Here is a 26,569-nt window from a genome sequence, read left to right as displayed (position 1 = left end):
GAGAGAATGAGAATAGTATTTATGTAATGTTTCTGAGTACTCAAAGTATAATTTCATGCACCATGATTGAAGCAGCAGCGGAAACTTCAGGTCCAGAAGCACCTGAAAGACCAACTCGATTTCCAGGGTATGAGCTGTCAAGAGTAAAAAAATCCCTTCCTCAAAAGCTCATGCCCTGGCCCTATAGCATTAAAAAATGTGAACCATGTACAAGAGGGGTACCTTAACTATAGACTGAACTAGCTAACTCACTAAGACTGAACAAGCTGTGGGGGGGGGGGTTGGATAATTTTAGAGAAGAATTGGGAACAGCAACATCCCATGGCATGCGTGAAGAAGAATTTCTTGCATTTAAAGGAACCAGGAGACTTGGACTGGCTTTAACCTTAAAGAGACTTACTCCATATTAACAAAGTGGGGTTGTAGCAGTGGCTTCCTGCTGGACCCATGTGTATTAGATAAAGAAGTTGAGGTCTTCTGGTGGCTTCATGCTGGAGAAGATTCCCTTACCTGTAAAAGAAAGAAGTCTGTTGTGGCACCCTAAAGAGAGATCTTACATAACTGCATCTAAAACCAGAAAGGAGTCCTGTGCGGTCTTCATGGCTGAAAACATTTTAATACACCAAGCAGGCGCAGAAATCTTGGAGAGGCTTTCACTGCCTAACAAGGTTTTCCATCATGGAAAGGATTGTCCTTCTGGCTTAAGGCCCAAAGTGGTTTTATTGTCTAGAAAGGGAAAAGGAGTCTATTGGCACCTACAAGGCAAACCATGTTATCAGACTTGTTTCTGGCTACCATGGGTCCTCTTGTGTTGTGTGTGTGGAGAAAATGTCAACGCATGTAAATGAAACTGGATGTTTGTACTAGCTTTAACCATGAAAAGATATATTCCTTATTAATGCTACTGTCACTTTATGCTGGTTCCACGTTTATTAAATAAAGAACAAGCCAAGGTTTTCTGTAGGCTTCATGTAGAAGAAATGTTCCTTATGGGTAAATTAACAAATGAGTCTCCTTCTGACTTAAGGCCAAAGAAGGTTTTAATGTGTAGAAGGGAAGCAGGAGTCTATTGTGGCCTTCAAGGCCTACCACAGTGTATGAATTTTTCGTAGTCTCTGTGAGGGTCACACGGACAGACGTTGCTCTTGCTCACAGCCACAGTTTGGAAACTTCTGGAGGAAGGTATTAGGTGGGAAAAATTTCTTCTCCTTCAGAATTGTATTCCTGCTGCCTTCCTTTTTGTGATCGGGGGGGCAGTGCTGTGCCGTAGGCAGCAGGCAGCCTCAACAGTCATATCAGCCACACACACAAGACATGTGCTCTTAACAGAAAGGGAGAAGGGTACCTAATAATGTTTTTAATAGGGTTAGAAATGTTTTCAATAAAAAATAATTTAGCTAAAATTGTATTGTCGAAGGCTTTCACGGCCAGAGAACGATGGTTGTTGTGGGTTTTCCGGGCTGTATTGCCGTGGTCTTGGCATTGTAGTTCCTGACGTTTCGCCAGCAGCTGTGGCTGGCATCTTCAGAGGTGTAGCACCAAAAGACAGAGATCTCTCAGTGTCACAGTGTGGAAAAGATGTTGGCAGGTCATTTATATCTCCTCAGGAGGGGTGGGGTTGAGCTGAGTCATCCTGTAAGAGTTTCCCAGGGTGTGGAATGCTAACGGCAGGAGGCTTCACTGTATCCTGAGGAGGTTCTTTTACATATGGATTGGTGCTTGATGTGCTAATCTTCTCTGCAGGGCTATTGTCGGGTATAGAGTGTTTTGTTAGCCTGGTGTTTTTCAGAACTGGAAACCATGCTCTGTTCATTCTTAAGGTTTCTTCTTTCCTGTTGAAGTTTTGCTTATGCTTGTGAATTTCAATGGCTTCCCTGTGCAGTCTGACAAAGTAGTTGGAAGTGTTGTCCAGTATTTTGGTGTCCTGGAATAAGATACTGTGCCCTGTTTCAAACCAAAATACATTTTGGTGTTTCAAACAACTTACCCGGCACCAGGGAAGAGGGCGGAGCCACCTTATAAAGGCTCCAGGCTCCGCCCTGGATGGGAGGGAGCCTGCCTCCGTTCATCCAATGGGGGCTGCAAAAAAGACTCCCTGCTGAACGCTGCAAGCAGCTGCAGGGTGAGTCTGCTTACCTGACCTTTGGGCTTCATTGGAAAACCTCACTGTCCCAAGGGTACACAAACCCATCCACCAAGGCAACGTCTTGCAGCATCCTTGGCCCAAGGAACTTTAGGCCACAATAAACATGTTTTTAAAAAGCCACAAGAGGCTTGCTGCAATAAACTAACTCAAGCCACCTCTCTGGAATTGTAATGGATTGCAGTTGTCAGAGAGCCCTTGGCAACCTCTTGTGCAGTTTTCCTTTCAAAGGCAGGATCCAGCGTTCAGACAGGATGCTCATGCTGGAGGTAAAATGCCATTGATGGGGGTGGGGGGGAGAATAACTAAGACCAGCAGGCTCTCAGAGCGTGCATGAAAATATGCCTCACCAACTACGTGATGCGTTCTACCAGTGGAATATCCTTGCAATCCTATGAAAGCCACAATGCAGGACAGGGTTTTGTTTTTTTGGTCTGTGCACGCCAGTGTTTAGAGATAAACCCCACTGCTTCTCATTTTCCCCCACCAGAGCAAATAACAGTTTGACTGTATATGGATGTAAAAAGGGGAGGCTGCTGAGTGCTTCACCATGAAACTCCCCACCCAGAGATCTCAACTAACACAAAACACTAGTTGGAGGTAAACCAAAATTGCTTACACATTCATAAATATGTTTTCTGGAAAAGTGCAAGTTGCTAAAGTGCTAGACAAAAATATATAGGTATAGTATATGCAAATTAATCCAACAAGCCAGTAAATCATTTTCCAATCAATCAATAATACATCCAATACCATACAATGAATAACACACAAAAATACTTCTGTTCCTAATAGAAAATCTCATACATTACAACCAACCGGTGAAGAGAATCCTACATAAGGAGAACCATAAGAGGTAAATTGTAAAGTAAGAATTCCAAAGATTATATCTTGCAGTCTCTTTTTTTCCTTTTCAGGTGGTGGTGTGCTTTCCAAAGTGGGCAGATTCTCCAAGGTGATAACAGCAGTCTAGAAAATCATGTTGAAAATGGAGTTGAAGCTGAAGAGCCTAATGAGTTTTGCCAGCATATCACACATCTCGTTTTGCAATAAACTTTTTCAAAAGCTCATATTTAACAAAGTATTCACTGTAATAAAAATGAATATCAATAAATTCACTTTTGCCTTCTCAAGAGTCTTTTTGATTATGCCCCATTGTTTCATCCGTTTAGTCCACCACTCCCCCGCCTTCATTTTGACCCACTGACTGAATTGGTCTACGGGGAAGCAGTTTCCTTTGGTTGATTACATATATTAAGAGGACATCTCTTTTTGATTGCTTGTTGGAGCCTCCAGTCAGAAGACCAGTATTGGCTTGAAACCATGTTTTCACCCTCAGGCTAACTCCAGACAATGGGGAGGGGGTTTGAAAACCTGGTCTGAGTGCACTTAAAGCCCTGAGCCACTGCAGAAAACCCCTGCTTCCTGCTGTTCTGATCCCATTCTCTATTCTTCTCCCCTCCTGAAAATCTGGCAAACTTTCCAGAACTCACCCGTAGCTCATCTGAACCTTTCTATGGAACTTGGCAACCCCATATATCAGACAGTATTTGTGCAATGACTGAGCAAGTGGAAGACTTGATGGCTAGTTTAGATGGATTGCAACCTTCAAGATTTTTCTGCAAACAAGGGCACACATGATATTTCCAGGAAGTACTAACATTTATGTAGCGCCCATACCGGCCTGTTCCATGGTGTTCCAGGAGATTTTGGCAGGGAAAGCGTTAATAAAAGCAGGATATTTTCATGTTTTCCTTTCAAAAATATTGTTCCCTGGTGTCTTTAATGCTTCCCACTGTTTTTTTCTGGTACTAGCATTTCTTTAGTGCCTATTCCGGCCCGTTCCATGGTGTTCCGGGACCACTTTGGCAGGGAACGGGTTAATAAAAGCATGCCACTTCAGTATTTGCACTTCTAAAATCTTGTTCTGCAGTGTCTGTAATGTTTCCCACTGTTTTTTGTAGTACTGGCTTTTCTTTAGTGTCTGTTCTGGCCTGTTTTGTGCTCTTCTGGGAGCGTTTTGGCAGGGAAAGGGTTAATAAAAGGATACCACTTCAGGGTTTTCATTTCTAAAAACTTGTTCTCTGGTGTCTGCAATGCTTCCCACTTCTTTTTGTGGTACTAGCATTTCTTTAGTGTCCATTCCATGGTGTTCTGGAAGCCTTTTGGAAGAGAAAGGGATAATAAAAGTGTATCAGTTCATTGTTTTCACTTCTAAAATCTTCTGCAGTGTCTGTATTGCTTCCCACTGTTTTTTGTGGTACTGGCATTTCTTTAGCACCTGTTCCGGCCTGTTTTGTGCTATTCTAGGGGGATTTTGGCAGGGAAAGGGTCAATAAAAGCAAGAGACTAGTGTTTTCTCTTCTAAAATTTTGTTCTCCAGCTTCTTTAACACATTCCATTGCTTTTTGGGGTAATAGCTTTTCTTTAGTGCCTGTTTCGGCCACTTCTGTGGTGTTCCAGGACCCTTTTGGCAGGGAAAGGGTTAATAAAAGCATGCCAGTTCAGTGTTTTCATGTCTAAAATTTGGTCTGCTTTGTCTGTTATGCTTCCCACTGTTTTTTGTGGTACTGACATTTCTTTAGTGCCTGTTCCAGCCCCTTCTGTAGTGTTCCGGGAGCATTTTGGCAGGGAAAGGGTTAATAAACACGTGCCAGTTCAGAGTTTTCATTTCTAAAATACTGCTGTGGAGTGTCTTTAACACATCCCACTGTTTTTTGTCATTCCGCTATTTGTTTAATGCCCGTTCCGGCCCATTCCAACCTGTTTCAGCTTTTACCCTGTCCCAGGCCCCTCAGAGGAATGACAGCCCCTGGGCGTGACAAAGGGGCTCTGGGACTGGAATGACAGGCCCGAGTGGAATGACAGCCCCTGGGTGTGACAGAAGGGCTCTGGGACTGGAATGACAGGCCCCTGAGTGGAATAATGGCCCCTGGGTGTGACAGAAGGGCTCTGGAACTGGAATGACAGGCCCCTGAGTGGAATGACAGCCCCTGGGTGTGACAGAAGGGCTCTGGGACTGGAATGACAGGCCCCTGAGTGGAATGACAGCCCCTGGGTGTGACAGAAGGGCTCTGGGACTGGAATGACAGGCCCCTGAGTAGAATGATGGCCCCTGGGTGTATCAGAAGGGGTCTGGGACTCAAATGACAGGCCCCTCAAGGGAATGACAGCCCCTGGGTGTGACAGGAGGGCTCTGGGACTGGAATTACTGGCCCTTGAGTGGAATGACAGCCCCTGGGTGTGACAGAAGGGCTCTGGGACTGGAATGACAGGCCCATGAGTTTAATGAAAGCCCCTGGGTGTAGAGGAAGTGTTCTGGAACCTGAATGACACATCCCTGCATGGACTGATGCTCCACCCTGAATACTGTGGAAGAGCTCTGTGTCTGGAATGGCATGCCTCTGAGTGGAATGATGGCCCCTGGGAGTTGAGATAGTGGTCTGCAACTGGAGTCACCAAGACTGGATTTAAATTCTTTACATTATAATGGATATTTCTGGGAGATGTGTCGCTATCACCATATCAGATCCACTTGTATATTTATCCTTCCTATCACCTGCTCAGTTTCGTTACACTTTCATGAGGTTTATATCGGCCACGTCCTCTGTTTTCAAGCATAAATCCTTCCGTTGCCTCCCTTCCTGTTCCCCTGGTCTATTCCACAGCCTTCCAGACCTCCATGTTCCCCTTCAGTGACACATCCTGTATGAGTTCCGTGCTCACTTTTGCTCACTCAGTTGACCTCTGACCCAGAAAACTCCTCCATAGTGTCTCTGTGAAAAATCCCATCTCGTACTCTAGTTAACAGTTAACAAACTAATGGTTTTATCTTGTTTTATGCTATTACTGTTTTATCTCTTTATTTAGCCCGGTTTTAGCCTAGTTGCAGGGATAATGAACTATAAATCCAATAAAGGAAACAAATAGTTCCGGGGTCCCCAAACTTTCAACCTTTTGGAGCCTGCAGGCACGTTTGTAATTCTGACACACCATGGCGGGTGCAGACACAAAATGACTGCTGCAGCAGGTAAGCCAGCCAGGAAACACTGGCCACGGCATTCCTTCTGTCGCATGTGCCAAAGGAATATTTTTTAAAATCTGCACAGTGCAGCAGTAGCCTTGCTGGGCAGGTGTCACATCTGGCCACCCTCTTTCTTAAAAGACTTGATGGGCACCAGGAAAACCATGGCCTAGTCTGCAGGACACACTTTAAGCTGGCTACGCTGAGCATTCATATTGATTGGTGCTGAAAAGGCTTGGGGTCCCATCATTCTGCACTGCACAGCCTCAAGGGTATTTGGTGTCTGCTGATGCGTTGAGATGTGTCTATTTGGAGCAGCATTTTGTCGGGCCTGGAGCTGACATCAGTTTTTTTTTAAAAAATTCACAGGTGTGGTAACGTTGCAGTGTTGGAGCCCTTCCCCCCACAGCATTTGCTGATTGGGCTGTCCCGTGGCCACTGGAGAGGCAATTGGTAGCGGCATTCTGGGGAAAAACATGCATTTTTAAGCTTGTTCAAAATTCATTTATTTTGTTAGAGCCAAAGTAGGAAAGGATTAAAATGCTGGCGCTTCATTCCCTACCAGCAGCTCCCTAATGTTTTTTATCCATTTCTAGATCCCACAGTGGCTTTCAACAAGGACATTTTACCTTTTCCTTTCAATGCTGACTTATACTTCACCAGACATCATTGGGTATTGGGCATAATAATCTTTAAAACAAGAGAGATTATCATTGTTGATTCAGCAAAAGATCAGGATTGATCACAGCAACACAGAAACATTTTGTTGTCAACTGCTGCAGCATGTCATCAAATGGCAGGTGTTCCTTTTAGGCATGCAGAGTGGAAAATAATATTATGTGCAGACACAGTTCAACAGAACAATACTTATGACTGTGGAGTATACACAACATTGAATGCCTATAGTGTTATTTCAGGAGAAGAGTATGGTACCTTACAAAGTGAGAATGCCAGAAACTGGATAGAAGTAAACATTGGTTTGCAGCGAGAGCTTTCTATCAGTTTACTTTCGGTTCCACTTTCCCTAATTGGTTTAGCCCAGAAGGTGCCAAGGAAATGTATGGACTTTAGCCTAGTGCTTTTGCATTTCAGTGGGTCTTCTGATTTTACATTTGAGATCAAAAAAAGTCCAGTAGCACCTTTAAGACTAACCAATTTTATTGTAGCATAAGCTTTCAAGAATCACAGTTCTCTTCGTCAGATGCATGGAGGGCCAAAAGAAACTGGTCATATCTACATTTGAGATATGATTGGCTGTTTAGATTTTTAAAATAATTACTTTGGCAAAAGCAGCCACCACATTACAGGAAGCTCCACTGTGTGAATGAAGGTACACTGGGGCCATTCTTTCCTGGGTGGCTCTCCTGCTGCAGCAGTCATTTGGGGTCTGAACTAACCATGGTGTGTCAGAATTATAAATGGACCTGAAGGCTCAAAAGATTGAGGACCTTTGAATTATATATTTGTTTATTTTGTTGGATTTATACTCCACTCTCCCTGCAAGCAAGCTCAGAACGGGTAATAACAAACCAAGTGCATAAAGGGATAAAACAGTAATAGCATAAAACAAGATAAATCCTCCAAAACAATTTGTTAACTGTTTGTCAAGCAGAGTATGAGATAGGATTTTTCAAAGAGAGACTATGGAGGGGTGCTCTGTGTCAGCGGTCATCAGAGTGTGCAAAAGTGAGTAAGGAACTCGGGCAGGGTGTGACATTCAAGGAGAGCATGGAAGCCTGGAAGACTGCTGAATGGGAGAGGGGAACAAGAAGGAGGACAAAGGGAGGATTTATGCTTGAAAATAGAGATGGCTGATATTAACCGCATGAAAGTAAAAGTAAACTGAGAAGCTGACAGGAAGGATAAATACACAGATGGAACTGGTGATACCTACACATCGTCCAGAAATATCAACTAAAATGAAAAGTATAGTTCCTTGTATATCGTTTGAGACTCTGGTTGCAAATGAATATATCTACTCCTAGGTTGTTGTTCCACTCAGGGGGCTGTCATTCAGGTAACAGAGCCCTTCTTCTACACTCAGGGGGTTTCATTCCCATCCCAGAAGGCTTCTGCTACACCCAGACACTGTCATTCCACTTGGGGGTATGCCATTTCAGTCACAGAATGCTTCTGCTAGATCCAAGGGTGTCATTCCACTCCAAAGCCTGTCATTCCAGTCCCAGAGCACTTCTGCTACACATAGGACCATTTAGAGGCCTGTCATTTCAGTCTGAGAGCCCATCTGATACACCCAGGGGAAGTCATTACACTCAGGGACCTGTCATTCCAGTCCCAGAACCCGTCTGATACACCCAACGGCTGCCATTCTACTCAAGGGGCTGTCATCCCAGTCCCAGAACCCTTCTGTGACTTCCAGAGGGCCGACATTCCACTCAGGGTCCTGTCATTCCAGTCCCAGAGCCCTTCTGTCACACCTAGGGGCCGTCATTCCACTGAGGGGCCTGTCATTATAGTCCCAGAGCCCTTCTGTCAAACCGAAGGTCTGTCATTCCACTCAGGGGCCTGTCATTCCAGTCCCAGAGTGCTTCTGTCACACCTAGGTGCTGTCATGCCACTCAGGAGCCTGTCATTCCAGTCCCAGAGTGCTTCTGATATACCCAGGGGCTGTCATTCCATTTAGGGGCCTGTCACTCCTGTCCTAAAACCCTTCTGATACACGCAGCGGCTATCATTCTACTCAGGGACTTGTCATTCCAGTCCCAGAGCACTTATGATACACCCAGGGGCTGTCATTCCATTTAGGGGCCTGTCACTCCTGTCCTAAAACCCTTCTGATACACCCAGCAGCTACCATTCTACTCAGGGGTCTGTCATTCCAGTCCCAGAACCCGTCTGATACACCCAGGGACTGCCATTCCACTGAAGGGCCTGTCATTCCAGTCTCCGCGCCCTTTTGTCACACCCAGGGGCCATCATTCCTCTCCAGGGTCCCATCATTCCAGTCCCAGACCCTTCTATCACCCCTAGGTGCTGTCATTCCACTCAGACTCCTTCTGATACACCCAAGGGCCATCATTCCACTCCAAGGCCTGTTATTCCCGTCCCAGAGCACTTCTGATACAACCAGGGGCTGTCATTCCATTTAGGGGCCTGTCACTCCTGTCCTAGAACCCTTCTGAGACACCCAGTGGCTATCATTCTACTCAGGGACCTGTCATTCCAGTCTCAGACTCCTTCTGATACAGCCAAGGGCCATGATTCCACTCCAGGGCCTATCACTCCAGTCCCAGAACCCTACTGTCACACCTAGGGGCCATCATTCCACTCAAGGGCCTGTCATTCCAGTCCCAGAGCCCTTCTGTCACACCCAGGGGCCATCATTCCGCTCAGGAGCCTGTCGTTCCAGTTCCAGAGTGCTTCTGATACACCCAGGGGCTGTCATTTCATTTAGGGGCCTGTCACTCCTGTCCCAGAACCCTTCTGATACACCCAAGGGCTGTCATTCCACTCCAGGGACTGTCATTCCAGTCTCAGACCCCTTCTGATACACCCAGGGGCCATCATTCCACTCCAGGGCCTGTCATTCCAGTCCCAGAGACCTTCTGTCACACCTTGGACCATCATTTCACTGAGGGGCCTCTCATTCCAGTTCCAAAGCCCTTCTGTCACACTCCAGGGCTGTCATTCCACTCAGGAGGCCTGTCTTTCCAGTTCCAGAGCCTTTCCCAGAGCCCTTCAGTCACATCCAGGGGCATCAATCCACTCAGGGGCCTGTCATTCCAGTCCCAGACTCTTTATCTTCTACCCCCCATGGTCTGTCATTCCACTCAGGGGAAGGCAGTCCCATCCTAGAGTCCTTCTGATGCAGCCAAGGTCCATCATTCCACTTAGGGGCCTGTCATTCCAGTCCCAGAGCCCTTCTAATACACCCAGGGGACCGTCATTTCTCTCAGAAGCTTGTCATTCCAGAACACTTTTGCTACACCCAGGGCCTGTCATTCCACTCAGGGGGCTGTCATTCCAGAGCGCTTCTGCTATACCCAGGGTCTGTCATTTCCATCAGGGGGCTGTCATTTCCGTCCCAGACCCCTTCTGTTACACCCAGGGGCCATCATTTCACGCAGGGGCCTGTCATTCCAGTCCCTGAATAGTCTATCTGGGCCCAGGGACCTTCCTTCAAAATACACTCATTTTCTTTTCAACTTTTTTTTTTTGCTGTAATGTGTTTCAATGGAGGTCATGCAAGTAAATGGGCATTCCTGGTTCCCATTATTTCCAATGGGCATTCAACCCTCTCCCATTATTTTCAATGGGCAATCCTGTCTTTCCTTTTAGTACATCGCTGGTAGGGTATGAGACTTCCTGAGTCACAGCTCACTTCTTCAGATACCCTGGAGCTGAAGAAGCCTCTGTGACTCACGAAACCTCATACCCTACCACAAATTTTGTTAGTCCTACACATGCAATTGGACTCCTGCTCTTTACTACTGCTACAGACTAACACGGCTACCCATCCTGACAAAGTTTGCGAGGTCTGACTCCGCAAAACTGACGCTATATGACTATAACGTAGTTTTGAAAACAAAATGGATTCCCTCCCCCCCTTTCATGACTCATGAGATCGACGGGAGTGCGGATTCGACAAGCACGCGTGGATCCGTGCCCAAACACTTTGGAAACAGCAGCGCCCCTTCGCTTGCTTAACACTCTTTCCTTTGTTCCGGAATTTGTAGACCGTCCCTTCCGCGGGCACTGGGGAGCCTGGGGGCGAGTCTTTTCTACTGCAATGCTGCCGAAGGGAGGGGCTGAGGCAGAGCGGGCCGATCCCTTCACGCCGGCTGCCGGCAACGAATGGGGAAGTTCAGCCTCTTCCTTGGCGACGCGGCGCCGATCCCTGGGAAAGGGGCGGAAAAGCACGCCAGCAAGCCCCGCAGGATGCCTCTGGGCGGCAGCCTCACGCAAGGCAAATGCGGGCGGGGGCGGGGCGGGGCAGCAGCGCACCGCCTTTTTCGCTGGGAGGGGCTCCTTGCTGGGGCTCGGCGCTGGGCAGCCTGGCGACGCGGGTTTCTTATGGCGCCTCTGCGCGCTTTGACAGCCGACCGAAGCAGGTCAGGTTCCCCGGGCGGTGAAGTTTCCAGCGGCTGCAGCTGACCCGGCAAGGGGAGTAGCGACAAAAGCTTGTAAAAGTGTCTCAGCCCGCAGCTGGGAATTTGCAGACAGTCCCTCGGTGCTTCCGGTAGGATTGCCGGCTGATGGGGCGGAAGAAAAGGGAAGCGCTCAGCTGTTCAGGTAGGGCACGAACCTCCTCGTTTGGCCCCTTACAGCGACTTCTGAGCTGGAGAGGATAGGCTAGGAAGCTAGTGCCGCTCTTGCACGTGAGAATGGGGCGCAGCCCTCCGGACGGGACAGGCTCCCCGGCGTGCGAACGTGCCGTGTGTAAATACCTTGCAGGCTCCAGAGGAGGGATGCGATGAGAAGGCGATGGGAGCTTTTGGGGTTGCCCTCTTGGAGCGGCGCCTGCCGCTTCGACATTTGGCTGCCAGCGATCGTGCGGGGGAAAGGGGCGTGTGTGCAAAAATCGAGGTGTCGTTCGCGTTGATCTCTTCCTGCCCGAGATCGCCTCTACTCTCAGCCTTTAGTTAGGCCGATTGGCAAAGGAGAAAGAGGGGCCCTGGAGGCTTTCTCGAGCAGCACCTAAAAACAAAACAAGGGCTTCTGAGCTTTTCAGAAGCACAGGGCTGCCCCTCTTTGGAAACAGGATGCTGGCCTAGAGACCTTTCGGTGGGTGCAGGAGGGCCCTTTTAAATTTGCTTTTAAAATGCACTGGCAGAAAGGAAAAGTGGAAAGAGTGGCTTGTGGTTTAACACGAGGAGGGGTTCTCTGGGTGAACTCTGCCTTTCCAAAGATTAGCTCTTGCTAAACAAGCTCATTGTTTAAGTCAGGCGCAATGCTCTCATATCATCATTTCCACATGATACTGGATTCCATATTGATCCTTATCTTTTGGCTGTGTGCGCTGTTTGCTGACGTGTTCTAAATCCAAGCCGGAGTCTCCTGCTCCTGGTTTGAGAGCCAAGGCACCGCTCTGGAGTGTTAAATCACAACAAGAAAAAGGGAGAAATGCAAGTGCTGAGTGCATTTCTTTCATAATAAGTTTCTGCAGCTAAACTTAGCGCCTGGGTTTGGAAGGCAGGGTGTGTCCAGTTCACAAGCTGTTTCTTTAGAGAAAGAACACTGAAGTATTTCTTGACTCAAATGGTAATTAGCTTTTGGGATCCATTGCAGCATGATGTAGAATCATAGGGTTGGAAGGGACCTCTAGGGTCATCTAATCATTCGTTTAGTTGACTTTAAATGAGGATTAGACAAATTCATTGATGATGTGTAGCAGTTAAAGCATTGGACTAGGATCTAGGAGACTGAGGTTCAGATTTGCACTGTGCCATGGAGTCTTGCCAGGTGACCTTAGCCAGTCCCACACACTCAGCCTAACCTACCTCACAGGGTTGTTGTAAGGATAAAATGGAGTAGAGGGAGATGTTGTGAGCCGCTGGAGAGAATGCAAACATATAAATTCAGTCAGGGAAAATGGCATCTAGGGAAAGTCACACTCTACCACCGCACCCAGTGCTGCAGTTCTGATTGGAACCCACCACCTCATTGGCTATTTTTTAGCATCAAAAGGCCCAACAAATGGAGGGCAGATCATAGATCTCCAGTGCAACACATAATTTGGCCTTGGCTGAAACAAAATTTGTTTCTGGGTTGTACCATTTTGGACTTCCGGTTCCCCCCCCCCATAATTGAATGTTCCTTCATCCCACCTGCAAACCTCTGTTCTTACACATAGAAAGCTAACATGTAAGGGCAATGCCTAGCCCTGATCCCTTCTCCTTGACATCTCATTTCCTGTGAAAGTGCATTAAATCACATGAACTCCCTATTTTTGTTTACTGTATTTATTGACTTCATTTATAGCCTTCCTTGCTGAGACTCGAGGTGGATCACACGATACGAAACAATTTAACCAGATAGTCTCTGTCATCCAGTAATAATGCAATAAGACTAGGATCTGCAGTCTGAATGGTTTGCACCTAGCCTGGTGGAACACTCTGTCGCAAGAGATTAGGATGTGTTATCTTTCCGCCGGGCCTATAAGACGGAGCTGTTCCACCAGGCATACGGTTGACACTGGCTAGGGCCTCCCTGCTGGCCAAATAGAGGAAAATCTGCCCTCCCTATCAGGGCAACATTTATCACTCCAAGTGCATAGATCTTGAAGGGTGAATGGCATGATGGTGGCCACTGAGTCCTGAATCTTACATTGATTAGGGTTGCAAACTTTCTTCCCTCTCCCCTCTAAATGATGAATGGGGGCACTTTAGTGAATGAATGACTGGATACAATCTAGGCTGGCTGGGCTGTCTTATTACAGATTGCAACCCTCCTCTGAGCAAAGAAAGGTGATCTTTGCTTCTGTCTTGCTTCTCTTCTCTGTTTGCTGGGTCACGGTGTGTTGGCTCTTCTGTGACACTGTGATTTGTTTTGATTTTGCTTGCCAAATCCTCTTCCTTTGGAATTTGTTCTGCTTATATTGGAAGAGTTTCACAACAGCACTTTTAAAAATATGACCAGCTCCCTTTGCTGTATCAAATGCCCGACTATGAAAGATTTATCCGAGCCTGCTGAAAGCAACTTCATTACTCCAGCCTCCCATACTAAGTTTGGAAGAACTTAGATCCCTCCTTTTCCCATCCTTTCTGGTAACTAACAACTTTGCAGAGTTTATATAAGAATTATACAAGCTCTCTCTCTCTCTCTCTCTCTCTCTCTCTCTCTCTCTCTCTCTGTGTGTGTGTGTGTGTGTGTGTGTAGTAAGTCATACTTTCAGCACTTGAGAGAGGAATTCGCTTTTTAATGATAAATAACGTATATATAATACTGTTTTTCATGCCAAAGTAATCTGTGGTTATTTGTGAGTAACAGACACAACTGCAAGAGGCATAGCCTTATATGGTTAAGGCTTAGCATGTGAGAGAGTCTCTCTTACAGCCAAGGAGGTACATATCCTTTGCCTTGGAGAGTCAAATCTAGATAAATTAGCATACATTAGCATGCTTCAAAGATGCGCTAGATGATATGGGCAGGATCTTGGCAACAGAAAATCAGCTTGTTGTAGGGAAACCCAGTTGGAATCCGCCCTCCACCATGGAAGCTTGCTGGGCCAGTCATTCCAGGGTGGAGGGTGGAAGACAGCTGTGCAGCAACCTGAGTTCCTTGGAGGAGGGGCGAGATAAAAATTGCTAAAGTAATAATGAATAGCAGTCCTGAATGGTATTTCAGTTTTTTTAAAAAGATTGATCCTGTGTCTCATATGACAAGCTGGTACATAGAAAATATAATAGGTGGTAGGGTGGCATAGGTTTCCCCAGATAGATAAATGTCTGTGTGTGTCTTGGATCTATGCTTTACATAGCAATGACACCGAGTATGGGCTCACAGTTGCATTATCCTCCATCTGTTTTCGTGAGTTAAGTTTAATCATTTTTGTGTCAACCTTTGGCCCACAAAGAACTGTTATGACATTTTACAATAGCAACAATAAAATCTCATTCTCTAAAATAATCCAGATTAAAAACTAAGTACTTTGTAATCTGGTCAGTAAAGCATATTGCAAAACATGACTTCATGCATATAATCCTAAGAAGCCTACAGAAGCCAGATGGCTTTAAACAGTCTTCAGAAAAGCGTCCACAAGCTATCCCAGTGGACTTTGCAGAAGAGAATGTCATCCTTGCAGGCAGCCAGGGATGCTTCTGAGGATCTCAGTGGCTGGGGATGTTTTTGTGGGAGGAGGTGCTCACTTAGATACCCCAGACTCAGGCATATGTCGCAAACATCTTACAAAGTCAGAACCAGCAGTTCAGATGTAGCCTAAAACAGATGGTTGTCACTGCAGGGCTCTGAAAACTGATGTCAAGTTTTCAGTTAATTATCATTATGGACCAGTTGTTTATTGGGCTGTCGCTATTTATTTGTTTATATTATTTATAGTCTGCCTTTCTCACTGAGACTCAAGGCAGATTACACCGTGTAAATCAACATGAACAACAGCTGGGACAGTCAATAAACAATGCAATAGGATATGCAATGCAATGTCCCTTCGCCGTGGCCTGCCACCCACTGTTGATACAGTAAGGGAACTGGAGACCCCTTGGCCGTCTTCTGGGTCCGTATTAGACCATTTCAGCCTGCTCTCTCAGGACGATGTGGACAGGATCCTGCAGGGGATGAGGCCAACCACCTGTCCTCTGGACCCCTGCCCATCCTGGCTGGTGAAGGCCAGCTCGGAGGGGCTACGGGACCATCTGGAGGCCATTGTCAACATCTCCCTGAGCTCTGGGGTTTTTCCAGGAGTGTTAAAGGAGGCGGTAGTGCGGCCCCTCCTGAAAAAACCATCTTTGGACCCCACTGACCCGTCCAGTTACCGCCCAGTGTCGAACCTCCCGTTCCTGGGCAAGGTGATTGAGCGGGCGGTGGCGGTACAACTGCAGGAATTCCTGAATGATGCTCTAGTCCTGGACCCATTCCAGTCTGGCTTCCGTCCTGGCCATGGGACGGAGACAGCCTTGGTTGCCCTCACAGACGACCTTCGCAGGCATCTGGACCGAGGCGGGTCAGCGCTGCTTGTGTTACTTGATCTCACAGCAGCGTTTGACACGGTTGACTATGATTTGTTGGCCAGCCGCCTTGCCGACGTGGGGATTAGGGGGACAGTCTTACAGTGGCTGGTCTCCTTTCTCCAGGGTCGGGGACAGAGGGTGGCGCTCGGGGGAGATCTATCGGCCCGTCACCCTTTGGTGTGCGGGGTTCCCCAAGGGGCGATACTCTCCCCAATGTTATTTAACATCTATATGCGCCCCCTCGCCCAGTTGGTGCGGAGGTTTGGGCTGGGTTGTCATCAATACGCGGATGACACCCAACTTTTTCTGTTGATGGACGGCCGGCCAGACACGGCCCCAGACAATCTGGCCAGAGCTTTGGAGGCTGTGACGGCATGGTTGAAACAGAGCAGGCTGAAATTGAACCCAGTGAAGACGGAGGTCCTGCAGCTGGGACGGGGGCTGCCAGATGTTGGGATCCAGCTCCCTGCCCTCGATGGGACACCACTGGCAACTTTGCCAGTGGTAAAGAGTCTGGGTGTGCTCCTGGATGCCTCCCTATCGATGGAGGCCCAGGTCACGGCGGTTGCCAAGTCTGCATTTTTCCATCTTCGTCAGATCAGGCAACTTGCCCCCTACCTGACGCCCCAGGACCTGGCTACAGTGATCCATGCAACGGTCACCTCCAGGCTAGATTACTGTAACTCACTCTACGCTGGGCTACCCCTGGGCCTGATCCGGAAACTACAACTGGTCCAGAATGCGGCGGCACGGGTCCTGACTGGTATACCTTACCAGTCACACATCACACCTGTCCTGCGCCAGCTGCACTGGCTTCCAGTTGAATTCCGAATCAGGTTCAAAGTGTTGGTTCTTACCTTTAAAGCCCTGAGTGGGTTGGGACCGGCATATCTTCGGGACCGCCTCTCCCTGTACGTTCCCCGGAGATCGCTCCGATCAGCGAATAAATATTTACTTGTGGTCCCCGGCCCTAAGGAAGCCCGCCTCGCTTCAACCAGGGCCAGGGCTTTTTCAGTCCTGGCCCCAGCCTGGTGGAACGCTCTGTCAATGGAAACCCGGGCCCAGCGGGACATATTATCGTTCCGCCGGGCCTGTAAGACAGAGCTGTTCCGCCAGGCGTTTGGTGATTGAAGGGGGCGGTGCCATGTCGGCCTCCCACCTTTGGGGTGGGGAAGGTTCTCCCCACCACTGCACCTTGTTAATTTGTTTTATTATTTGTATATTGATTTTAGTTTTGTTTTTATCAATTTTAACTGTTCACCGCCCAGAGCCCCTGGGATGGGCGGTATATAAATTGAATAAATAAATAAATAATAATAAATATGTAAATGCAAAATTAGCAGAAATTTGAAAACAAGAAGAAATCCAATATAGAGCTGAAACAAAGCAGAAGTAATTAAACAGTGCAGAAGCCACCCAGCAGCAACATATTTATAGCAACAGACAGTTTACAGTAGTATAATCTATTGTCTGTATCACTTTACTAATACACCTCTTTGAATGATTTACATTTACATTACAGTAGTCTTCCTACCCATATAAAAAAATCCCTGTTGCATAAATCAGTTTTGCACATTTTGCAGAAAACCAGGCAAGTGGGAGCCCTCCTCACCTCATCAGGCAGGCCACTCTACATGTTGGGGCTCACAACAGAAAGTGCACGTGAATGGGCAGTTGCTTTTACCCATTTGCAGGGTGGCAACATTAGAAGGCCCTGTTCAGATGAGAGAAGCTGCCATGGCAGAGCATAGGGAAAGAGGCCGTCTAGCAGAGATGAGGGACCAGGGTCATGAAGGCCATGGTGATAGCCAGTACCTTGAATTGAGCGCAGTAACTGTTGCAAAGCCAGTGGAGTGACTGCAAAATGGGAGTGATATGCATGCTCCATCTAGCTCCTCATAATAATAAAGCTGCAATGTTCTGCACCAACTAGAGTCTCCGAGTTGTCTTTGAAAGGAGACCTATGTAGAGTGCATTATGGTAGTCTAGTTTCAATATTACCATGGTTCCAGGATGCCAGATTACCTGTGTTGAGGTAGGAGGCGATTTTCTGGGCTACACTAAGTTGGAAGAAGACCTCTTTTGCAGCTACATTAGTTTGTTTCTCTAGCAGCAATGCTGGATCCAGAATAACCCCTAGGCTCTTAACCAAGACTGCAGGGGTCAACTGAACCCCATCGAATGTGAAGAGCACAAAGCCCTTCAAGATCTTTGCTTTCCCAACTGGCATCACTTCCCTTTTGTCTAGATTCAATTTCAATTTGTGCTTTCAGCCATTTGACCACAGCTATCAGGCAGCAACTCAAGACTTCTACTGCATCATCAGGGGAGTTACATAGCAAGATACAGAGCTGGGTGTCATCCACATATTGATGATATCCAATTCCATCATTAAGAATGATTTCTCCTAAAGGTTTTACATAGAGCTTCAGTAACAGGGGGGATAAGACTGAGCCCTGTGGAACACCACAAAGTAATTCCCACACTGAATATAGCTGGATTCCAACAACAACCCTTTGAGTCCATTCCATGAGGAATGATTTAAACTAATCCAAGGCACATCCCCTGAATCCTACTTCTGCCTCCAAATGCCTCAACAGAATGGCATAATTCACTGTACCAAAGGCTGCAGATAGATCCAGGAGGAGCAACAAAGAAGTATGGCCTTTGTCTACATCATCAGGTCATCAACTAAAGCCATGAGAGCCAGCTGTGTCCCATAGCTCAGCCTGAAACGAGACTGAAAAGGGTTCAGGGCACAAGAGTTATCCAAGAAGACCTGAAGTTGGTCAGCTACTGTTCTTTCAATCACTTTGCCTAGAAAGGGCACATTAGAGACTAGGTGATCATTGACCACATCATTTTTTGTCTAGGGTTGTCTTTTAAGTAGTGGGTGAATAACTCCCTCTTTGAATGGCCAAGGGAAGGTGCCTTGAATGGTGACTTGACTGATTTATGGTACACATCAGTGGCGCAGTTATGTGATCTTTACATGATTTTAGTAGCCAAGATAGGCTAGGATCCATTGCACAAGTAGTGACCTTTAGAGATGCCAGGATCCTGTCATAAATCCAGAGGAGTTAGCCATCTTAGTCTGTAGTTGCAAAAAAGTAAAAGAGTCCAGTAGCAACTTTAAGACTAACCAACTTTATTGTAGCATAAGCTTTCAAGAACCACAGCTCTCTTTGTCAGATGCATGGAGGGTATGAAGAAACTGGCCAGAGATACATAGAGGGGGAGGGGAGGGGGAGGGTACAGGGAGTAAGGGCCACGTAAATGTAAAAAAGTCATGAAAGAGATGGAGTGCACAATCCAGGCTGGGTGTGACCCCTTCCCTCCATTGCTGAATCTGAATGGAATGCCTGAAGGCAATTACTTCTGATAATGAGATAACCATCCAGAGTCTCTATTCAATCCTGTCTGTACCTATCACTGTATCTAGGTCAAAAGGGTCCATAAACAAACCAGGCAATATATTAAACATTTCTTCAGCCTAACCTATATTGCAGCTGGCCTCCAGATCAGAGCATATTCAAGCTATTTTACCAGCAAAAAACTTTGCAAGGGAGTCACAAATTGTCTGTTCCTGAGACTCTATAAAGGTTCAGATTTAAAAGTCAGAAGATTAAGATGGTCATGAACCAATTCACAGACTCATAGGGTTGGAAGGACCCTCTAGGGTCATCTAGTCCAACCCCCTAAACAACGCAGGACATTCACAACTACTCCCCCCCCCCAGCAATAGTTGCTGAGAAATAACGTTTCTTTACTACCAGCGCCACTTCATAGGTCTTTGAATGTACTGTATAGCATACACTATCAGATTCAGTGTGAATTTTCCACCAGCATCTTTCTAGATGTCTTCCAGCCTTCTTTAGATCACCCAGCACCATGGTAAACCATTACAGGCAGTCCCACACTGAAGGCATTTTGATAATCCAGTCAACTTTATTTATTAATTTTAAAACATTTGTAAGCTTACCTTTTCCCTGACAGCTCAGTCATGTTACCAAGGCATGTATGAGAGGGAGAGCCAGTGTGGTGTAGTGGTTAGAGTGTCATACTACGATTTGGTAGACTGAGGTTCAAATCTCTGCTCCGCTATGGAAGCTTTCTGGGTGATTCTCAGCCAGAGTCACACACTTGCAACCTAACCCACCTCACAGGGTTATTGTGAGGGTAAAATCAAGGCAAGGAGACTGATGTAAGCTGCATGTGGTCCCCATTGGCGAGAAAGGTGGGGTATAAATGAAGGAAATATATGTTTTGGTAACGTTTTTTGTAATGCAGTGGGGAGGGAGGGGTGGGCTGCACTTTCATGTAATCCAGAAACCTCAGTTGGTCCAGAAGGCACCAGTACAATTCTTAACTCGCATCAAATGGAAGGATACATTTATAAGTGCACATCTGTTTGCATGATTGCCACAGGAAACACCAGTGTACCCATGATAAACAGCAATTACCATGTAAGGTGCTTGCTCTTAAAGGCCTGGGTGCAGTGCCAATAAAAGAGGGTACCAGTTGCCCTAGACTAGAGACAATACCAGGAGTTGAGCAGAATACTGAAGCCGAAACACTGTAGCTGTCAGAAGGTCTGGTTCAACCTTCCCCTCCCCGTGACTTCTGAAATACTGCTTATGGTGTCAACCACCTCCCCGCACCTCATGGTCTAAAAACTTGCTTTTAAAAAATTGGAAGTTATGAATCTCCTCTTGGATTGGGGTTCCCAGGCAGGACGTTTAAGGGTGTGTGTCTCTTGCTCACATTTTGCACATCTGCTATAGAAAACAAAGATCTTTGAGTCCCCCTGAAATATTTTATACTGAGATTGTGTTTTTTTGCATTCAAAAAGCTGTATTTCAGAGCTGTAAAAATTCTTGCACATATGTGATTTGCAGTGAAAGGGGGACAGATGTTAGTTGCAGAAGAAGAGACAAGAAAACTTGCAGATATCAGTAAATCCATGTATTGCTGTGTAGGAAGGATTAGAGTGGTGCATTGTTGCCCAGCAGCATCTCCTGATACCGTGGCAACCTCACTGATTGGCAATATGCACTATTTTTCTTTGCCAGATGCTAGATGGATGGCTGGGGGGAGATAAGTTGCAAGACCAGATGGAAAGGTTGTGTTAAAAATAGATTCCATTTTTAAAATTCTGCCAATCAGAGTGATGGTGGACTTAATTCTTGCTCCGCGGGTATCTTAATTCTGCGCTCTCTCTCTCTCTCTCTCTCTCTCTCTCTCTCTCTCTCTCGCTCTCTCTCTCTCTCTCTCTCTCTCTCTCTCTCTCTCTGCTCTCATTGCTAATCTTTTTTTTCACATTTATGGCAGTATATCAGTTCCTGTCCTTTATTTCCCTCAAGAAGCCTTAACTTTAAATAGCTTTGGGATATTTTTTCTTGTATTAATAGCATTTCACAACTTCTTCTAAGTTACCAGGTGAAAAGCACATTTGCACAGGTTCTCAGCATGGTTATATTTGCAGCAATGTCTTGTGAATCAAGGAGCTTAGGTTGTGTAAGAGGTGGGTGGGATGGACCATTAGCAGACTAACATCTGGTTTTGGATGTCCAGCTGTAGAATCCTAGTCCATCCAGCTGCAGCAGTAAAATGAGGGGCTTATGTAAGGGGGAAGTTGGCCATTTCCTGACCTCTGCACTGCTGGTACTGCTGTGCTTTGGAACCTGATGACATTGCCCATTGTTCTGCTGGTCTCTTGCCCATTCATATCTCTAAAAGATGGACATGTAGAACTGTCCATCTCCTTTTCCATCTCGATTTGTGTATCTTGGCCTTGCATTGGACATGACATCCTTTGCTTGGAGTTTATCGGGGTTATTCCTGGGCTGGTCAGAAGGCATACTAAAAGCATCAAACTCTTTGCAGAAACTTGTATTCTGTTCTCACACTGATCTGACCTGCCCAAGTTCAAATGTTGACCCCTTCATGTTGCAGAGTCATGTGGTTGTCACAGATTTTGGAGCCCTTTGAATTTGTTTTTAGGTGTACCCACCCATCTCTCTCATTGCTGTGGTTAAATGTATTCATTTATGTTATTTATAGTACATCTTTCTCACTGGGACTCAAAGTGGGTTACAGTGAGTAAGTCAATATAATCCAACAGGATGGGACATATAACAAACAATACAGTAGTATTTCGATTGCAGAAATCTGGAACTAGACAGAAGTCTGAAAACAGAACTAAAGCAAAGCATAAGTACTAACATGACACATTAAACAATGCAAAAATTACATAGTAGGGTTATACTTACAGCAACAGATCGCATGAACTATACTCAGTACAGTAGTATAGTCCACAGCCCCTAAACATTTTTACCCAAGCACTGTAGCTTTATGGCTGTTTCTGAGCCCACCATAAAGCATACCCCAAAATGAGTGTGTTCTCTGCACATGAGAATGGGACAGCTTGGTAGACACTTATTGCCCATATAGTATTCAGCAATTGGCTGCCTTCAAGAAAACTTTCTCTTTTTCATACCAGGTCATGGGAATGGACCTCCCCTTTATAAAGAGTGAATTCAAGCAGATTTTTGAAGTTGGGTGTAGTGCCATTTTGTGTAGTGGTTAAGAGCGGCAAGACTTTTATCTGAAGAACTGGGTTTGATTCCCCACTTCTCCGCTTGAAGGCAGCTTGGGTCAGTCACAGCTCTTCTAGAGCTCTCTCAGCCCCAACCACCCCAACCACCCCACAAGGTGATTGTTGTGAGGATAATCATAACACAATTTATAAACTGCTCTGTGTGGGCATTAAGTTGTGAAGGATGGTGTATAAATCAAATATTGTTAGTTTTAATTAATTTGTACATGTTGAACAATTCTGCTGGTTTTAGGTTTATTTGTTGGTGTTTTATGATCAGTTTATTTTTGTAATGGGTTCATGTTCTCTCTCTCTCTCTCTCTCTCTCTCTCTCTCTCTCTCTCTCTCTCTCTCTCTCTCTCTCATAATTGTTTTGTTTGTTTTACTGTAAGTGCCTTGAGAACCAGAGTTTGCAAACTGCGTGGGGTATAAATATTTTAAAAACATACTGAAGCTGGTATTAATTGATGGAGGGAAAGGGAGTGTGACTGAGCAGACCAGATTCCATTAATTACACACACATAATTCTACACCTAGGAGATTGATTCCACAATCCCACCCCTCACTTGCAATAGAAGTGAGACTTGATTTCCAGGATTATGGCTTTTAAAGAGTAGATTTGCTGCTTTGCTTACCTGTGACTTTCTTTCTCATACTGTCTGTCTTTTAGGATGTTAGAAAAGATTCATCTGCTGTGTAGCTTAAAAATTAAGATAAGCCTGCTTGAATCTCTTAATATTCTATTTTAACTGCCTTCCCTTCCTCCCCAAAGCCTGTACTGATCGTATGTTTTGTTTGTTTCTGTCACCTGTGTTGGTGTTCTTGAGCAAGGGACGAGAAAATCCAGGTTTGGACACGGTTGATTGATGTTTATTGTTATTGTCAGTTGCAGTGAAGTAAGTAAGCCACCTCATGTTTGTTTGTCCCTGGGATGATTGAATGTGGAGTGGTGATTACACACCCAGATATGATTTCTTTCCAAAGAAACACATATCCTGATCCTTTAATTTATTTGTGGAAAGCAGATGGAATGCCTGTCTTGTCAGGATACCATGATCTAAGGTTGCCAGCTTTTAAAATGGTCCCTCTGGCTGCCCCTTTAATATCAGTTGAATCTGTACCATTTATCAGGTGATGTTAGTTAGTTCCGTGCTGTGAAAAGCTTCAACTGCCGATTTCTGCATACTGAACCTCTATTAAAGGGACTGAACATTTCCCCCCTGGCCAGCTGACAACTTTTAATACTTGGTCCATAATGTGACATGTAACTGTTTTCTGTAACCATGTTAAGAAAAACCAATTACTGTAGGCCGTCCATTACATTTTTGTTTCATATGTGTTTCTCTCCTCCTCCATTTTATTTTCACAATGATTCTGTGAGATAGTTAAGCAGCGAGTGATCACCTCACGAACATCATGGCAGAACAGAGATTTGAAGCTGGATCTCACTGGCTAGTCCACCGTTTTAACTTCTACACATCACTATACATTATAAATTAATTGTGGACAAAATTAGTCACATTCAAACAATATACATAGCCTTGAAAATTTGTTGTTCCGGTCTGAAGCATACACAGGAATTGTTATATATCTCATTCTGAAACGGGCCATACAGTGGGATTAATAGATCTACACAATGGATCTAGGGACAGATGGGGGAATTTCTCTGCAAAGCCCCAACTTTGTAGAAAAATCTGAAATCTTAAAAAAAAAATACGTTGAGGGGTTAACTCCCCACAATAATAGAAACAATGTTGGTAGCTTTAAGAAAAAAATGCAGACTAAGGTTGCCAGATCCAGGTTGGGAAATTCCTGGAGATTTTGTGGGTGGAGCCTGGAGAGGGTGAGGTTTGGGGAGGAGAGGAACACCAGTGAGCCCACTGGTGTGGGGAGGGCAGACTATACATTGAATAAATTAAATTAAATTAAAATTATGGAGTATAATTCCATAAGAGTTCTCCTGTCAGAGCAGCCATTTTCTCCAGGGGAACTGGTCTCTGTTGCCTGAAGATCAGTTGTAATTCCGGGACATCTCCAGCTACCACCTGGAGGCTGACAACCCTAATGCAGACTGAGCTCTTAGTTGCCATTTTGGAGGTAGTTAGGTAACCACAATATTGCTGAGCTTTCCACCCCTTGGTTTCTGCTAAGCAAAGCCATGGGGGAGCAGGGGTGGACTTGAAGGCCAAAAAAGCTCTGGAAAGCCCTATGCGGACTGGGCCCAGCATACCTTCAGGACCGCCTCTCCCCATATGTTTCCCGGAGGTCACTTCGATCAGCTAATAAGCAGTTACTGATGGTCCCTGGCCCCAGGGAGGTCTGTCTGGCCTCTACCAGAGCCAGGGCCTTTTCGGTCTTAGCTAGTCTGAGGAGACTAGGCCCGGCAGGATTTGTTATCTTTCCACCAAGCCTGCAAGATGGAGATGTTCCACCAGGCATTTGGTGGGGGCTAGGCTGTCCTCTCGCCAGCCACACCACTGAAGACCGTCCACCACCCATGCAGGAGCTCATAAGTGTGGCACAGGGCTTGATGTAAGAGCCAAGCCCTGTGCCTAAAATGCTGTATTTTAATATTTATTCCGCCAGTCGAGAAATTTTATTGCCTCTTCCACCAATTGAGAAGTTTTATTGTATGTGGAATAGTGTTTTAATGTTTATTTATAATACTTTTATTGTTTTTAAACTGTATGTTATAAATTGTATGTTGTTACACTGCCCTGAGCCCATCTGACGGGGAGGGCAGTCTAGAAATGCAATAAATAAAATAAATGGTGTTGTGGTCTTCCACTATCAGATCCTCTGTCAGAGGAAGGACAGGCCCAGCCGTGACCACCAGACACTCAGTACTAGGGTTGCCAGATCCAGGTTGGGAAATTCATGGAGATTTTGCAGGTGGAGCCTGAAGAGGGTGGGGTTTGTGGAGGGGAGGAGCCTCAGAATGGTATAATGTCATAGAGTCCACCTTCCAAAGCAGCCATTTTCTCCAGGGGAACTGATCTCTGTCACCTGGAGATCAGCTGTAATTCCAGGAGATCTCCAGCCGCCACCTGGAGACTGGCAACTCTACTCACTACCCACACCACTTACCCCGGAGCTGGCAGCAGCCACTGACTACACAACTAGGCTTGCAAACTGGGCTGAGCACCAGCGGACACCACATAACTCAGCCAGACTTTTTCTGGGGAGAGGCTTCCAGAGGGAGGGAGGAAGGAAGGAAAACTGAAAACAAGGGAGCAGATAAAGGGAGATTAGCTGGTGGGTAGGAAGAAGAGAAGGAAGCAGGGAAAGGCTATAGGGGCTGCCAGGAAAGGTAAAGAGGAAATCGTGAGGGAGGGGGATACAGGGGGAAATGGTGTGTCCCCTGCAAGTCCTTGTGGGTCCACTACTATAGATTGTCTTACATAAAAATCATCATTACATACATTTCAGATGTTTAAAATCTTATGCCAAGACCACAGCAATACAGCCCGGAAAACCCACAACAACCATCGTTCTCCGGCCGTGAAAGCCTTCGACAATACATTTAAAATCTTACTTTAAAGAGCATTTCATTTATTCCAGGAAAGAAGCTATTTAATAGGAGGGGGTTTTCCCCAGTGCTTCCCCTGCAAAAAAAAATCTTGGGGAGGAGCAATCAAAAAACACTCCCTGCTGGTTTTTTCAAGGTCTTCACATCTCTGACTTTAGCAGGTGCATGTTGCAGACCTGCCATGCAGGCAAGAATGGCCTTGCTTGGTCAGAGCAAAAATCCACCCAGTCTAGCAGTTAGGTGCCGACAGTGACCAGCCCAACTGCCTGGAGAAGGTTGCAAAGCAGAGCATGAAGGTGACGGCTTTCCCCAGTTTTTACCCCACTATCTTGTACCCAAAGGTATTGTGCCTGTTTGCATACACAGCCGTGACAGTCTCATTTTTCCCTGATCTAAAAAAGGATCTGGGCATAGCTTTAACCCCATCCTCAATAGAACCTTGGCTACCAACTTTTACATATTGATCTCTGCAGGGCTTTTTTTCTGGGAAAAGAGGTGGTGGAACTCAGTGGGTTGCCCTCGGGGAAAATGGTCACATGGCTGGTGGCCCCGCCCCCTGATCTCCAGACAGAGGGGAGTTTAGATTGCCCTCTGTCTGGAGATCAGGGGGCGGGGCCACCAGCCCTGT

General features: G+C 46.0%; 1 protein-coding gene across 3 annotated transcripts in view; it reads left to right on the top strand.

The window, feature by feature from the left end:
* Positions 1–11,174: 11,174 nt before the first annotated feature.
* Positions 11,175–26,569, top strand: part of TMEM63C (transmembrane protein 63C) — an 87,516-nt gene continuing 72,121 nt past the window's right edge. For all 3 annotated transcript variants that reach the window (XM_054970765.1, XM_054970763.1, XM_054970764.1), the window contains exon 1: positions 11,175–11,420. The gene's annotated coding sequence lies outside the window, so the exon portion shown is untranslated. The remainder of the gene's footprint in view (positions 11,421–26,569) is intronic.

The sequence above is a fragment of the Eublepharis macularius genome, chromosome 2, assembly GCF_028583425.1.
Source record: "Eublepharis macularius isolate TG4126 chromosome 2, MPM_Emac_v1.0, whole genome shotgun sequence".
Lineage (NCBI taxonomy): Eukaryota > Metazoa > Chordata > Lepidosauria > Squamata > Eublepharidae > Eublepharis > Eublepharis macularius.
Note: the sequence above shows the minus strand (reverse complement) of the source record. Positions and strands in the feature narration are given on the sequence as shown.